The sequence below is a fragment of the Anolis carolinensis genome, chromosome 1 (genome assembly GCF_035594765.1).
Source record: "Anolis carolinensis isolate JA03-04 chromosome 1, rAnoCar3.1.pri, whole genome shotgun sequence".
In the NCBI taxonomy this organism is placed as follows: Eukaryota; Metazoa; Chordata; class Lepidosauria; order Squamata; family Dactyloidae; genus Anolis; species Anolis carolinensis.
In genome coordinates this window covers 85,618,756-85,635,422 of record NC_085841.1, presented here as the reverse complement: position 1 = coordinate 85,635,422, position 16,667 = coordinate 85,618,756, and the positions used below count along the sequence as shown (strand labels likewise).

At 39.2% G+C, this 16,667-nt stretch overlaps 1 long non-coding RNA gene across 1 annotated transcript; it reads left to right on the top strand.

The window, feature by feature from the left end:
- The first annotated feature begins 226 nt into the window (after nt 1-226).
- On the top strand, nt 227-16,382 carry LOC134298392 (uncharacterized). The gene is made up of 2 exons (XR_010005444.1): nt 227-1,122; nt 16,285-16,382. It is a non-coding gene; the product is annotated as an uncharacterized LOC134298392 (long non-coding RNA).
- Nucleotides 16,383-16,667: the final 285 nt, after the last annotated feature.

Sequence of the window (16,667 nt, the reverse complement as noted above, 5' to 3'; positions counted from 1 at the left end):
GTAACACTTGGAAAAAGACCATTAGAGATTGGATTTTAGGAGAAAATAATTTTAGAATTTCAAAAAAAAAACTTTATTATACACACCAGGAAGAATTAGGATGGGGGATTTCAAACCTGGAACTATACTATGAAACATTTCAACTAAAACCACTATTAGGACGCAGGATAGAAAAAAGAGAAAATGGTCTAGAATAGAGGACATAGTAAATAATGGAGAGGAAAAATTGGCATATTCACAAGAAATCTAGAGGCAAGCACTAAAAAAACAAGGGGCCCCACAAAATTAGCACAAAATATGTAAAAAAAAAATGGCATCCAATATGGATGCCTGAAATATCAAAGTGGATGCCCTTAGAATGCCTGTATGAGAAGGAGATTGACCCCAATTGGACAAAGGCTACTATTATATTTATTTATTTATTTATTTATTTATTTATTTACATCACTTCTATCCCGCCTTTCTCACCCGAGGGGACTCATAGCGGCTTACAAATCTGACAAAATTCAATGCCAATAAACAGCAACACGATAGAATAAAACATAAAAGAGTTAAAACAATTAAGCAATAACAATAAACCAATATACAAATTTAAAACCATATACAGTGCTTAAAACCTTTCATCCGCAAGATCTTACACATAAACCTTGATCCAGATGGTTTTATAACTTGGATTCTGTGGAAGCATGTTTCTTCACACAGGAAACACAAACAGGACAATTTAACTTTAAAATACACTTCTCCTAGGATTTGACACCAACACTCTAAAATTATAGAGTCTCAATATAGTCCTCAGCCTTACTTCCCTGAAGGCTCTTAACTATATTCTTCAAAGAAGTTTCTTTTTAAAATCACAGTTCCCAAACCTATGTCTTCTTATGTCAAACTACAACTAACCAACTGACTAACTGAAAGAATTTTTCGGCTGCCTAGCTCCAACTGTCACTATGGCTTCGCCCATCTCCAGTTGCTAAGCAAATTCTCCCTGTTTGCATCAGACGGCACTTTCAGTAATGGCTGCCTGAATGCTCTTCCCACTTGCTTAGCTTAGCTTTTGTAAGCAAGGCCTGAAAATGGCTGTACACCAGCCCTGCAGGGCAGGCCACTCACCAACCCTGTAAGGTAGGCAAAATCCGTTACAAATATATAAGAAGAGTACTACAAAAAAAGGCATAAAGAAGGCCCTCACACAAAACAAACAATAGAGGAAATAAGGAAGGGAGTTAACAACATTAAAATGGGATAAAGAGTTAGAAACAAATTTTTTTGGAAATGGTACAGAACGCCAGCCCAACTATCAAATGTGGGAATAAGCACAACATATTGGCATTGTAGAGCAAATAAAGGTTGGTATGCCAACATGTAGTGGGAATCCCCAAAGATAATAATTTTCTGGGGAAAGATAGTAAAGAAAATGGAAACATTATTTAAAATATGAATTCAACTAAATATGGACTTTATGTTAATGGGAATACTATGAAATAATAGGATTACTGTATAAAACCAAAAGAGCAATGATTTTAGCAATAGCCTGAAGGTGGAGAAATGGGAAAAAATGGAATTTGGATAATTGGAACAATTGAGCAAGTCCAATTGAGCATTATGTATAGTTCAAGGGGATACACAGAAGAAATTAAAGAGAAATGGGTGACATATGGAATGGATAGAAAGTTGTGAAGCCAATACAGATATTGTACAAAGATTAAGAAAATTGTGTTCATGGATATTTGTTCATTGTTATGTTATTGTTATTATTAAGTTATTATGTTCATTAAGAAAATTGTGTTCCTCAAGATATAGAGAAAATGTGGTAGGGGGTTGCAGGAGTGGAGATGGGGGAAAGAGGGGAAAATGTGAAAAGAATAACTTTGTAAAAGAAATTAATAGATATGGAAATACTCCATTATTTACAATGTGTACATGCAATAGCTGTCTATTATCTATTCACATGTTGTGCTATTATGTACTTAACAAAAATTAATTACTCTGGATTAAATTGCAATTAGCCTGTGTGCATTGCATCAGTGCATGCAGTCTAAAACGAGACTACAGTGCATTATATGGCAGTGTAGATGCAGCCAGAGAGGTTTACTCCAGAGAGGCCCTCCAGCATGAATAGCAAAGCAGTTTGAGTATTAGACCTAGCTTTATTTTCCAGCAAGTATGTGCTGATTTTGGATGCCAAGGGAACCATTTCTGTTTCAAGAGGATCAGCCTCCTGCAAGCTGCTTGACTGGAGAAACCTTTGATTAAGATCCATGGGCCTCCAGGCTGGGTTCATCAGTCAAAATATGTGTTGCATTCACTCTTCCAAGTGGGGTATCTATCATAGCTTGTCTAATAGCTCTATAAACCTTTTTTAAACAAAACAAGAACAGTTGCAGGAGTTCCTAAATCATGCCACTACCCAGAAATAAAAGACCTCTTAGAAAGCAAGTATATTCATGAGAAAAATTCTATGGGACTACAAAGGCAGAAAATAATTTTGCTCAATGGGATAAAGTATTTATGGCCTCCCATTCAAACACTATACATTAAATTATAGATTGCATTCAGAGAAAATTGACTGAAGGACTTCAATAGGTCTTTTGAATTGAGGTTTTCTAAGTGAGAGTCCATTGAAACAAAGAGATGTATTAACTATATTAAGATGTATTAAGACAAATTCCTGACCCTTGGCATTTTGCTTCTAGTAACATATTATTCTCAGCATTAGTAGTGATGCTGGACATTTTAAAGATGTTGATATTGTGTGCTTTCAAATCAGTTCTAACTTAGGACTGTGGATCAAAGAGAAGAGTGGAAGGAGCTGTCCCAGCTGTTTTCAGCTGTAGCTACCTATATTGGCTAATGAAATTAAAGCCCTCACACCTGCATGGTGGCTTTGTTGTGTATGTTCTCTTATTAAAGAAAAGGCATGAACTTCTTACTAGGATTTTTATTGTTATGAGGAGTTTCCCCAACTTTCACTAGTGCTAGCATTCAAATTTTTCATTTCTAAGCCTTTCAATAATAACTTTCTTGTTATAGTCTAACATTTTAAAATTACTGTTCCTGGCAATCCAGTTTACACGAAGGACCTGATATTCAACATTTCACTTCAGGATACATATTTTTGAAAACGTGAAGAGAAGAATAGGGGGTAGGCACTACAGCTCATAGACTATCCCAACCAGCATATCCATTTGGCAGCACTGGTGTGGGTTCTGGGAGTTGTAGTCCAAAACCAATTCCTCACTCTTCCAAACTAAAGAAGAAAAGGCCTAGCACAGTGATGAAGTTTGCTTGAACTTCTCCAAGCTCAAATGCTCCCAAATTGTTCTAGCAAAAGCAACAGAACTATGCTGGAGTCTATGAGCTCTTTGCACTGCCCTTTAAAATGAAGGTAAAGAGACGTGTTGTACCAAAGTGTGAAGAGCTATATAACGCTGCCACCAATTTGTAAAGAATTTATAATGCTGCCACCAATTTGTAAGGACTATGAACGACTAAGGTTCTTTCAGGCAGGGGGAATCTTTTTATCCCACCGCTGCCACCAATTTGTCAAGATGCAACCACCAAAGACTCAGAGAGGAGACCTTTGTTTTTTTTTTCTTATTATTATTCACTTTAGATGGTAATGCACCTTGGTTTATAATATATGTGACAGAGGCTTAGATGTTGGAGGAACAATAACAAGTTTATTCAGGCACAGAGCGTAGTGGTTACAATATTGGTTCTCACTTAGAGGCACTTTTATTAATGGTTATAATACTAGAATGAGGTAAGATAAACTCCCTAAAGTGTCATTTCTTTTACTTAAAGTAGTTAGAACTTCTTCCTCTGCTACTTTTAAACCGCAGTCACTCTGTGATATACGATCACAGATTCTCTGCTCCTTACCAGGACACAGACTACATTAAATAAGTCACCAAACTTATTTTAAACAGACTCAAAAAGGAATAATTGAGTCGCCTTGATCCCCTCAACTTAGGATCAATCTTCCCTGTGCCTCATCAGAGCACAGACTGAATCCCCTTTTTTTAACTTTGCACTTTTCAACAAAATGGCAGTTGGCTCCGCCTACTTCTCCATGGCAACCAGCCTCTGAGTGCTGAGATGCAATAACTAATACTTACCCTTTTAAAACACAAACACACAATTAAACATAGCATCTGTAAACCAAAATTCATACTTCATTATACAAAGCTTTCAGTGATTGCACTTTGATGATGTTGCAGTGGCGCAACTGGTTGAATCTGCTGATCTAAAGGTTGGCAATTTGAAGCCGCGGGTCGGGGGTGAGCTCCCGCTGTTAGCCCTAGCTCCTGCCAACCTAGCCATTCGAAAATATGCAAATGTGAGGATATCAATAGGTACTGCTTCGGTGAGAAGGTAATAAAGGCACCCATGCTGGCAACACGACCAGGAGATGTCTATGGATAACTGGCTCCTTGGCTTGAAAATGGAACAAGAGCACCTCCCCATGGCCAGAGTTGAGCACCACCTCTAGAAAGCCGAAGATGAAAAGGGAAGCCTTTACCTTTGTTTGGTGTATTTGTGTGTCATTGTTATTCCACTGTATTAAAAGCATTGAATGTTTGCCTGTCTAGATCTGCTCTGTGATCTGCTCTGAGTCCCCTTGGGGAGACAGAGCGGAATATAAATAAAGTGTTATTATGATTATTATGTAGGCAAAATGGAAGATGCTATCAGACACTCAGGGAGTCCCCAAAAGTGTTTTTCTAAAAGATTTGATGAGTGCATTCAAAGGTGATGCCAATGCTTTGCCACTGGTGGAGTCTAGTTTGAATAGTACCATGTCGTAGACAATGCACTACTTTACATATGTATTTAGTTGCATATGTTTCAGTTTATAAATAATGGAATTATGACCTGATGAACACTACTTTCAATATGACCCTCATATCTAACTATTTTGCCCCAGTCAGACATCCTCTCCAGAAATCCAGGAGGAGTCCTTCCTGGCCTCCCCATGACCAGAAGGAAATATCTCTGACTCACTCTGTTCTAAGAATAGACAGGGCAGAAGACAAAGGGGAAAGGGGCATCTGATACCCAAAGGACAGCTCAAAGGAACAGCAGACTTTTTGTCTTTGGTTAACATACTGCTGCTTTAGGCTTTCTAAGTACCGGCATCTTGAATGTTCAGCTAGTTTTCATCCTTTCCATATCTATTATGAAGTTACTTTTCATACAATGTTATATTTGGGGTTACTCTCGGGCAGGACTCAATCAGCATGGAGATTAGGAGTGACAATTCCTTTTCCTGTTTTACCAGATTATAACTTCACTACTCTTCAGAGAGAAAAAGTATCCTCTGATCTGTTCACTATATGCTAAACTTTTAGAGACTTAGATGGCCCACAAAGTCTCTTCCAACTCTATGATTCTACTTACAAATCTCTTCCAAGTCCTTCCACAGCTAAATGTCTGTGTTGTTAAGTTATATAGCATTGGCTATGGGGAGGAGACACATATCCAATACAGTATTATTTAACCACACCAACATTCAGCTATCAAAAGATTGGTAAAAGATTTGTCAGTCCCAAAAATTTGGCATAGGGTGAATTAATTGTGTATACAGCTCCTAAAATCTGATTGTACAAATGGTAGACAGAAGTGGATAGCACTCCAAAATAAACCTCACAAATAAGTACTAAGGTAAATGTTCTCCAGATGTCTTTGGGAAGCCTCCATTTTCTTCCACTTCTAAAAAAATATTGTTGCTTTCTAGAAGAGAGGAGGGGAATGGAATCCTAGACAGATCATGAGAAGCTACTTTTATTGCCTTCCTTTCCATCAGTTCATGGCATTACTCATGTAACTTCCATAAACTGGTGAATGGTGATGTTCCCTTCCACTCACCACAACCTCTCTATACCCAATCTTCTGTAAAATCATAATGGAGAAGGGATTATCTGAGATCATGGGATTAAAACCGGCCACAGCTTTATTGATTACAGAAGAAACAGAAATAATGTAAAGGTAGGGAGGCTTGAACATCATGGATCCTGTTACAAGGGAGATAGCCTGGCTGATCTTATTACAATTGTTCCCACAAGATTTGGTTCATGCTTTGAGCTTCCAGTGCTTTACTAGCCTGGCTAGATTGACACAGTTCAACCTCCACAACAGTAACCCACCACCACCGACTTGTTATGTAAATGTACTTTTCCAAGCATGTACCTCCTTTTCTTCTCAACCTTACCTTCACACCTTGCTACCCACATTCACAAGAAATGCATTTTAGGTTCCAGAAATAGACTTGGTGCCAGATGTGAGAAATGCTCCAAAAGCATTGCACATTTGAACTGAGTTCCCTTTCTCATTAAATGGCAGCCTCTTCTTTTCCCTCTTCACTGGATCATACACATACTTATCCCAGCTAGCACTTCCTGTCGATTAATTCAGTAAGCCACATGCAAAGTACAAAAAAGAAGCTGCCAAAAATACAGATCATCCCCTCTCTCTTTTCACTTACACAATCAAGCACATGTATAATTTTTCTCGTATAACTGCAGTGACAGAGTTCACAGGCAGAGGACAGATTCCTTTTAAAACTTGCCAATACATTTTCCCATTCTCACTGCATTTGAAAGAAGATGAAAAGGGGTGTATTGCGCAGGATGGGGGAGTATTTTGCCTTTTCTCATGACCTCAAAATCTCACAGTTCACAAGCAGGTCTTTTCTGATGGCTATATTTTCATGGAAAAAGATACATCCTGAGGAAAAGGAGCAGCTCTTTTTATCTGTCCAAAAGTCATCCAAATTCTGTTAACCTTCCAGAGACATTTCAGGGAAACTGAGGTGCTGATCCTGGAAAGGAAGAAAGTTTGTTTGCCCTGTCATCAGGAACAAAAGGCAATATGATTTCATTTTCTAATCCAAGTAGCAAAGCTGACCTGCAGGAACAAATGCTGAAAAGGTTTGTCAAGAAAGACAATAAAAAAACATGCAAAAGTCAGGAAAATGCTATCATAGTAATAAAATATAATTGAGAATTAAGCAAAAGATACTTAAGGTGTAAGGGAGCAAAGTTTGAGAACTTGATGGGACATCCAAGTCAGGGCTTAGAAGAATTACAATTCAAACTAAAACTCCCAAAACCCCACAACCAGCATGCTGTCTGGCTGACTATAGAAGCAGTAACCCCAAAAGTAAGTTTTCCATATTCTAATAGAGAAACCCAACATAGCAGAGAGTGGCAACTAGTGAGTCAAACTTGGTTACCTTAGAACCCAGTCACACTACACAATTATAATGTTCTTTTTCTATTGTAACTGTCACTGTTCTGTCCTATAGAATCATGAGAGTTTTTGCTTTGTGAGGCACTGAAACACTCTAGCTTAGAATTAATGTGAATGGTGTCTTATTGTGGGTCATCCTTTGTACTTTGCCAGTCTTAAATCAGGTGGCTAACTTAACAGGTTGGATTTTTCTAACATATAACAAGAATGTATTATTTTAAGATGGGATTACTCTTGGGACCACACTTCCTTATAGATATAATATAAAATGTTTAGCAATGAACCCAGAATTCAACAGAGGATTTACAATACAGAGGTTCAGATCTCTGGTTTCTTTAAATCAATGCTAGTAAGAGCATGATTTTTTTTCCTTATGTGGCAGGTACTTAGCTGTCATCATGTGTTAGTTTGGCTGATTTTTCTAATCTTGTTTCCTTATCTTTTTGTGACATGTATATGTTCTCATCCTGTTCTCTAACTTCCTTGTGTGTGTTTATACTTATGTCAGGGTCACTAACAATTCTCGGCTCTGCTCAGTAAGTTTGGCTGAATTATATTTTACCTTAGCATAATTTGCCAGCTTCTTGATCTAGCATTTTACTTGCGTTAACCGTAAAGCTCTTACCTCAGAGTTTCTTTGAAGTGTTTATAGAATAAGTTTTACTTTTCTAAGCTTTTAATTCCAGAGTTAGTTATTAAACCACTTGTGACATGGTGCTGTTAGACTCTTCCTTTAGCTTTATAATTATGACTCACTAAATATTTCCTATGGACTTCTCATATAAAAACATACATTAGTTGAAAAGATGCAAGTTGGAAATGTTTAATTAGTCTTCACACCAATAACAGTACGAGAAATGTGTGCCAGACTGATGGGTATATGATGGGGAAATGGGCAATTTATAGGTAAACATAAAACCCACTCCTCCTTTATTCTGGGTCTTCAGCTGTTTATTATGTGCCTTCAAGTTAATTCTGAGTTTTTGCAACATTAAGGTGAATTTATCATGGTATTTTCTTGGGAAGATTTGTTCAAATGTGGTTTGTCATTGCTTTTCTTTAAGGGGATTGTACTTTCCCATGGTCACAAAGTAGGTTTTCATGGCAGAGCAGAGATTTGAACCTTGGTCTCCAGAGTCCTAGTGCAAAACCCAAAACATTGCACCACACTTGCTCTCCTCCAGCTGATGATCTCAATAAAAATGTTTCATTGCACTTTGAAGCGTTGGGTCAAATCTTGAGGTCTGGCCAAACCATTAAATAGGCTGCTGGTGTTTCCCAGAGGCTGAGAGACAGTGGTACATAATCTATTCAAAAGCCACTTAATGAATGTTTGTAAAGGCAATTACAGAAGATATGCTCCATATTAAAACATAGTGGTGAAGAGGGCAATGTGTGGCTGTCAAGATGTTGGATTGCACTTTCATCATCATTGGCTGTGCTGTCCAGGACTGAGGGAAGCTGCAGTTCAAGAATATGTGGTAGACTCTACTTTCTCCATCCCTGTAGTAGAGGCATGTTTCATCATCTGTAATCCTCTACTACACAACATATTACAGCCTAAGAGGGACACCTTATCACAATGTCTTTGGCCATAGGTATAGCATATATATTCTCCATGAATGAAAAAGAGATAGGCTGGAGGGGAAGGAATAGGACCTTATCATACAATGGAAATTCAACATCCTAGGACGCTTCTGTCCCAGTTGACCCACAGAGCCTCATACTGCCCATCAAACATTGTACCTTCACTTCTGGCTGGGCTCTATGGGTCAACTAGAGCAGAAGCGTCCTGGGACGCTGCACCACCAACAAGAAAGCCTCCCTGTGTTTTATTAGGAACAACGGGGCTAGCGTGGGGGAAGCCACACAGCGACTCTTTCCCACATGTGATGGGGAAGTGTCTGGGGCAGTGGGGCAATCCCAGCATCCCTCTGGGATTTGCCCTCCTGCCCCGATTCACCACAGAGACTGGCAAATCAGAATGCTGGACCTCATCAATTTGATGAGATCCTTAATCAGTGGCTTTTATTTGTCACACAATCTAAAGCAGGGGTAGCCCCACCATCAGGCAGAGCAAGTCATTTGCTTCAATTGGCAGGAGTAAGGGGCACAGCAACATTTACCTCCAGATCATTTCATCTGAGCCCACTCCTCCAGACAAATAGCCATCAGTCAACAAAATATTCTGGGCTAGCCCTGTCCTAATATCGCCTCAGTTTTGACTTAAGGCACCCATATCATGGCATTTTCTTGACAAGATTTGTTTAGAGCAGGTTTGCCTTTTCCTTCCTCTGAGGCAGAGAGAGTGTGTCCTTCCTTCTCTGTGACCAAGCAGTGATTTAAAGCCGGTTTCCTGGAATTCTAGCTCAGCACTCACACCACTGTACCACATTAGCTCTATTCTACTCTCACATAGATAGCACAATGGATTACAAGACACTTGGACATTGCATAGAAAAATAAGTCATTTCCTGACAATCATCTGACTTTTTGCTCAAAAAAAGGCTTTCAAACTTTCCCCCCTCTGTTTCAGGCCTCCATGGATGAGGCATTCAGCAAAATTTCCTCACTGGAGAAAAAAAGCTTTCACAATTTGTGATATGAGAAGACACCCCACACAAATACAGATTAGCTGTTCTGTCTGCCTCATGATAAAAAGTGCTACGAAAGTAAGGTTTCACAATACAAGCAGTTGTTACATGCCTCTAGGGCAGGAACCTAGATTTTCTCTTTCCAAAGATGGCATTACGTATCCTGCTTTGGAACTGTACATAAACATACCGAGGGTCTTTCAACAAAGTTGAGATCAAGAGCCAATTACTGGTCAGGCAACATTAAGAGTGAAAACCAGAAAAATAGTGTACATACAACTTAAATGATGAATGTAAACATTTATACAAACTCAGAGCAAATACTTTACAAATGCTTGATGCATATTTTGGATGCTATTAGATCTCCCCCTATGTTTTATAGAACAGCATGAACAAATTCCTTTTGTCACTGGCTGGTTTCTGATTAGTGAAAATATACACATAATATTACTCAAATAAAATTATATTTGGGTCACATTTTATAGCCATTCTCATCTAATAGATGGTAAGGCTGAAGATATGCAGAGTACAAGAAGAATCATAAAATTATATTTTATGTATTATTATTTACTATTATTTATCATTTATTGAACTGATATCTCACTTTTCTTCCAACATAGGATTCAAGACAACTTACAATAATTTAAATAGATTGAACAAAAAGGTCCACAAAAGTATTGAAAATAAATTATTATTATTCATGGCAGTCCGCAAGTTAAAAACAAGATAGATTCTGTAGGCTTGCTCTCAAGTTGAATTTGTTTGTAAGTCAGAACAGGTACATTTTAAGAGCTTTGTATCGCATAAGGAAGGGTTAACACCTCTGTAGTATCTGTTTTGCTGTCTGTGGACATGTTCAAAAGATTTCACCTCACTTTTTGTCCCTGTGATCATTGGATTTTGAAAAATTTGGCTTGTTGTGGAAACATGGATTGGTGATAAAGCTCAATGAAGACACCTTTTCTCCATGATAACTCTTCCAGGAGTGAATTTCCCTTACTAGGGGTAGATTTATCTCACTTCCTGTTGTTTCACCCCCATTCTTAACTATGAGTTGTTTGAAAGTCAGATGTTTTTAACTCTGGGACTGCTTGTGTTTTAAAATCATGACTGAAAACAGATGAAATACCCAAGCTGTAAAACCAAGATTTCCAAGAGAGTGTAACTTATCCAGCATAGATTGGGTGACATTCCCTGATCTGCCTTCTGACTGATCAAGAACACTTCTGTCTTGTTTGGATTAAGTTTCAGTTTGGTCATCCTCACCCAGCCCATTACTGACAACAGACTCTAATTTAGTACAGAAATAGCTACCTTGGAATTGCATGGAAAGGAGAGATAGCATTGAACCCCAAAACTACAGATGTCCTGTCCCAATAGTTTCATGTAAATATGAAACTGCATGGAGGAGAATCGAACCCCAGCTGACATCATTATTTCAGTTATGTAATATTAACTGCCCCCATTACCTCAGTTACCTTCAAATTCTCCTTCTTAAATACTCAGATTCAGTTTTATATCAGGAGCTATCAGGAATGGCTCCTGCCTTCTTTGCAGTTACCCAAACCTGCTCCGTGGAGATAACCTTTAATAATAATAATAATAATAATAATAATAATAATAATAATAATACTTTATTTATACCCCGCCACCATCTCCCCAACGGTGTCAGGACCCAGGCTGCAGAACACCAATAACCATGCGCAGAGGCCAGACTCTATCTAATATCTTTATTAAAGAAATATATAAAAACAATAAAAACAAGTGAAGAATATAGTTCAGAAGCAGACCTTTCAGATGAGGTCAAATATAGTCCAGAAATGTATTGTCCAATATAAGATATTAGAGTTCAAAGTTTTAATCCACTTGACCGAAACACACACTTTTGCCAAGCAATAGTGTGGGGAAATAACAGAGTCTTTATAGTCCAATGAAGCTTGACAACAAGGCTGGAATTAAACTTGATTCTTGACTTGATCCAAGACTTGAAACGAGGCAAACATGAAGCATGAAACAAAGTCCGTGGCAAAACGTGAAACAAGGCAAGGCTTGAAACTTGATCCGGGAAGCAAGGAACTGAGATTACGAAGTCCACACACGATCTCTCTCCTCAAACTGATCAATTGACTCCGCAAAGTTCCCCTTGCGACAAACACCTATATTGGGTCTCGTTTTCCCACCAACAGAACACTTTCCCTAGAGAACGAGAAGCGAAACCCAACTCTGTCCAGATGCATGACTCCTTAGAATTTCCCAAGGGAAGCAGACCTAATCAGCTAGTTGTTTGGCAGCGATTTTCAGGCTCCGGCGATTAGCCTCTCTGACTCCTCTATCTCTAGTATAATTGTCCCTCCGGGAAAACGGGGGGGAGTTCTGCCCAAGGCCTGTTTGGCTGAATTCTTGAGGGCAAACATCCTCCAGGTGGAGAGGCTCCGGCTCTGGCTGAACCGTCGAAAATCCCATGTTTTCCTCTTCGTCTGCCCATGAGTCATCACTAACGGGGACTCGGGGCGGCTTACATGGGGCCATGCCCAGAGCAATACAATATAACAAAATATAAAACAACATATCATAACCTTTGGGTTTGTGTATATGTGTATGTGCCTTCAAGTCACCGGTCGAATTACAGTGTGTCCATGGATTTCTTACGTTTTTCTTAGGCAAGGAATACTCAGCAGTGATTTTGCCAGTTTCTTCCTCTGAAATATAGCTGACAGCACCTCATATTTTCTGGAAATCTTCCATCCAAATGCCAGCTTAGCTTCCAAGATAAAAAAGGATCTAGTGTCTTTGGGGTATTTAGTATGAAGCCAAAAAAAAAAAACAGAAGTCTTTTCTTGCTAACAAACAGAACAACCATCATGTGCCTGGCATAACCTTTCAAAACAAGGAAAGGTAAAAGGATTGATAAGATTAAGGCCTTCTCACAAAGAGTAGCCTTTTCCTAGGTATGATCACACGTCTCAATTCTCATGACATTTTTGAATGCCTACTCTTTTAAATATGTGTGTATATATTATGCGCACCATTCCCAATTAATGTGTTGCACATGTCTTTGAATACCCTTTTGTAGTAAAAGCTAAAATTGGCTACTGTGCGTCAGAGATGACTTAATATGTTTGAGAATCCCTGGGATCCACTTAAATGAAATAAGACAGACGCTTCCCACGCTGCACATGGAGACAAAACAGTACAGAAAATTATTAGCTGGAGAAATTTAATTATGGATTGCTAAATTGTTCTTAAGCAATAACATTTTATTCCATGAGAACCAGAAGTGTAACAGTGGAAGTGCTACTATTCCTCAAAGCACTTGTTTATAAAACAAAACAAGGTACCATTGTCCAATCATCGAATTGGAAGAGATCATAAGAGTCATCTATTACCAAGTATTATTAGAATTAACTGTTTGGATTTAGAGCAAATTAGTTGTATTTACGTTGCTCTGGAATCAATAGATATACATTTCATCAGAGGACCTCATCACGCATCACATGAGGTTTGGGCTCTGTCCTAGTATGGTTCCAGTACAGAGTCAAAACGGAGCCCGACAGAGCCCATCACATGACACAGGGCTAATTCAGGTGGGGCTCCATCCTGTCAGTATCCTGAGAAGGAGCCCTGAGAACATAGGGACAGTGCGGGGAAGGGGGGGGGGACCTGGGAGGCAACATCTTTCCCTGTGTGATGGGGAAGGTGATGACGCAGGCAATGCAGAGTGCGGGGCTACGTTTCCCCCCCTGCCCGTCAGATTTGCCCTGCTGCCCCATGGATGCCCCCACTGTCCCCCAGGTTGATGAGGTCAACAATGTGATGAGGTCAACAATTACAGTAGGTCTCCCCATTTTCACAGGGGTTAGAGGGGCAGGAGCCCCCTAAAAGTGAGGAAATTGTGACTAAAGGTTTTTTAAAAAAATTGAAAGAGCACTTCTCTAGGACTCTCTAGTTTTCAATGCAACTCTATGGTCAACATCCAAAGGGAATATCTGGAGAACATGGGGATTCCTAGAAAAAACATATTAATCAATTTTGTGAATAATCAAACCTGCAAAAATTAAACCAACAGACGTGGAGGCCCAGTTATACAACTGAAATCCATTAAACTCTTAGCTTAATCCTTATTAGTAACACAAATCCTATTATTTCCATCCTTATCTTGTCTGTTTGCATAAGCTAAGTGGGATCAGAATCTCCCCAGTAGTTGGATGGAATTACACTATGGGCCAATTTGGATCTCCAAGAGGGTTTAAGAAAAAATCCTGTCTGAAACTCTGGAGACATATTTGCTGTCAGAGTTTATAGTCTCAACTGACCACAGTTCTTATTCATCGTGAAGGAGCTTTCTATGCTTCTAAGGTACTCCAGGCCATTGAGATCACCTGTGCAACAATTACAGCTCTAGGAAATACCACAAGCTATGAATGACTCCATCTATAACAAGTTGAATAGCACTCTCGCTCATCTGTAAAGAACCACCCAGTAACAGAAGCTCAGTCTGCTCTTAGTTGAATTTTAGTCTATATTCCGTCATCAAATTTATGGTTCCAACCAGCTATTAATTCAACACATCCAATGGCCTCTCCTGCTGGAGATGAAATGAAAGTTGTGTGTGACAAACCCCACAATATTAATGTAGACTGTTAAATGGCTTGTTGATATAGATGTCAACTGTTTATGACATTCATAATAATAGAGCGTAAGCCAAGCTCCAAACTGAATTGACAGGGTTAAGCAATATTTTCTAGGCATCCTTTGAAAGCATTGACCATGAAAACATGAGAACAATCACAAAGCAGCACACACACAAACACATGCACACCCCATGCCCCAGTTACCCCAAGAAGTTATTATGGTCAATGGTATCAGAAGCCACTGGGAGGTTAAGGGGAACCTCATTCCTGCTCTTTTTAATCCAATACAAGGCATTCTTTGGAGTAACCCAGGCAGTTTTTGCGCCAAAGTCAAGTTTAGCTACTTACTGAAAATCAGTTACATGCAAATTGCTCACTTTTTCAGAAAGCGCACATTTATCAGTTTGTGTGACACATAATTCTGTAATGATTTCTTCCAACTCTATCCCGAGGTGTGGGTATATTCCATCAGCAAGTTCAGACAGAAACATACATCAGGTTGGTCCACTGAAATGGACGCAATTGTTTGCCACAGGTATATTAAATATTACCCGGGATTTTCAGAGGACTCTGGAACATCCACGGACATCTTCCTATCTTGCACAAAACTTGGCTCAACAAGCCCTTCTCCAAAACCAAACCAGATAATATGTTAAATCAATTTACTGTCTCACCCCTGCTTAAATAATACCTGTGGAGATGTGTGTGTTTAAATTGCTTTTCAATTTATGACACCTTCATGAATTTGATAGGATTTTTTAAGGCAAGCAATACTCAGAGTTTGGTAGTTCCTTCCTCTGAAATTTATCCTGGTATTTATTGGCAGTTTCCTATCTAAGTATAACCAGGGCTGACCCAGCTTAGCCTCCATGACCAGACAGGATCTTGGGCTTTTAGAGTCTTTGGAGAGCATCCAATAAAAATTCCCTAACCCTGTTACTGAAGAGTCTATTCTCCCGGGTCATAATAGTTTCCCTGTCAGGATACAGGGCATCTTTAAGAGATGGTTTTTGTTATGGTAGTGAAAAGTCTATACTGTTCCTCCTTATAAAAGACTGGAAGTGTTAATTGTCATTGTGGATTTATGTGTCCTTTATCTTAGTCTTTACCTTCACTCAAGAAAATCGAAAGACTTATAAGGGCCAGGAATTTATTTATAGTGTTATCTCATTTCCAGAAACTGAAAGTGTTACTTTTTACACTACAATGCCCAGTTTCAAACTAGCTCCTAGAACCTCCAACCAGCATGGTCACTGCTCATAATGGCTATGAAGATTGCAGGAAAGGCCTGCACAACCAGTGGCCCTCCAGGTGTTTGGGACTCAGACTCCCAGAAGCCCTAGTCAGCTTGTTCAACAGTCAGGAATTCTGGGAGATGAAGTCCAAAACACCTGGAGGCTGCAGTTTGTGCAGGCCTGTTGTAGGAGCTGTAATCCACCGCCACAAAAAATGCTCATTTTATATAATAGCCTGGGCAATGCTATTTGTTTGCGTACATACTTGGAGTGTGATAAATCCAAAATTATACTGACCCTTTCACAGCTATGTGCTTAGCCTATGAGAGGCTGATATTTTTGCACTTAGGACCTCTGGATCTTAGAGTGGAAAAGCTAGAGTCATGTGTGTCATTAGCCTGAGTGCAGCTTTGAAAAACTGAAATTAATCCTAGAAGTTTCGGCACTATGCTTGCTGTTACATAACATTTAATTTCAACTGTCATCCAAATTTCAGTTTTATCAACACCCTGAATAAATTGCCAGCTTAGTCTAGATAATGACTTTCATCTTCTCTGTCCTCTATATCACCAGGGTTCTTAGAAATCCAGCCAGAAGCGGGAACAGAGGAATCCAGAGCTGAAAATATGGTCACACTAATGCAAACTGATTAAATAGATGCCAAAATAGAATACGCAAGTGAATTTCTCAGGTGAAAAACTGAAGATCGTGTTTGTGTTTCATCTTATTAGATTGAGTAGGGTCTGAAACCTATCATGGAGAGGCAGGGTGGGGGTTCAGAACTGTGAGATCAGTAGAAGGCAGCGCAATCACACCTGAATCCATACCTCACGACCTCTAAGGATGCCTGCCATAGATGTGGGCGAAACGTCAGGAGAGAATACTTCTGGAACATGGCCACACAGCCCGAAAGACATACAACAACCCTGTGATCCCGGCCATGAAACAACACACAC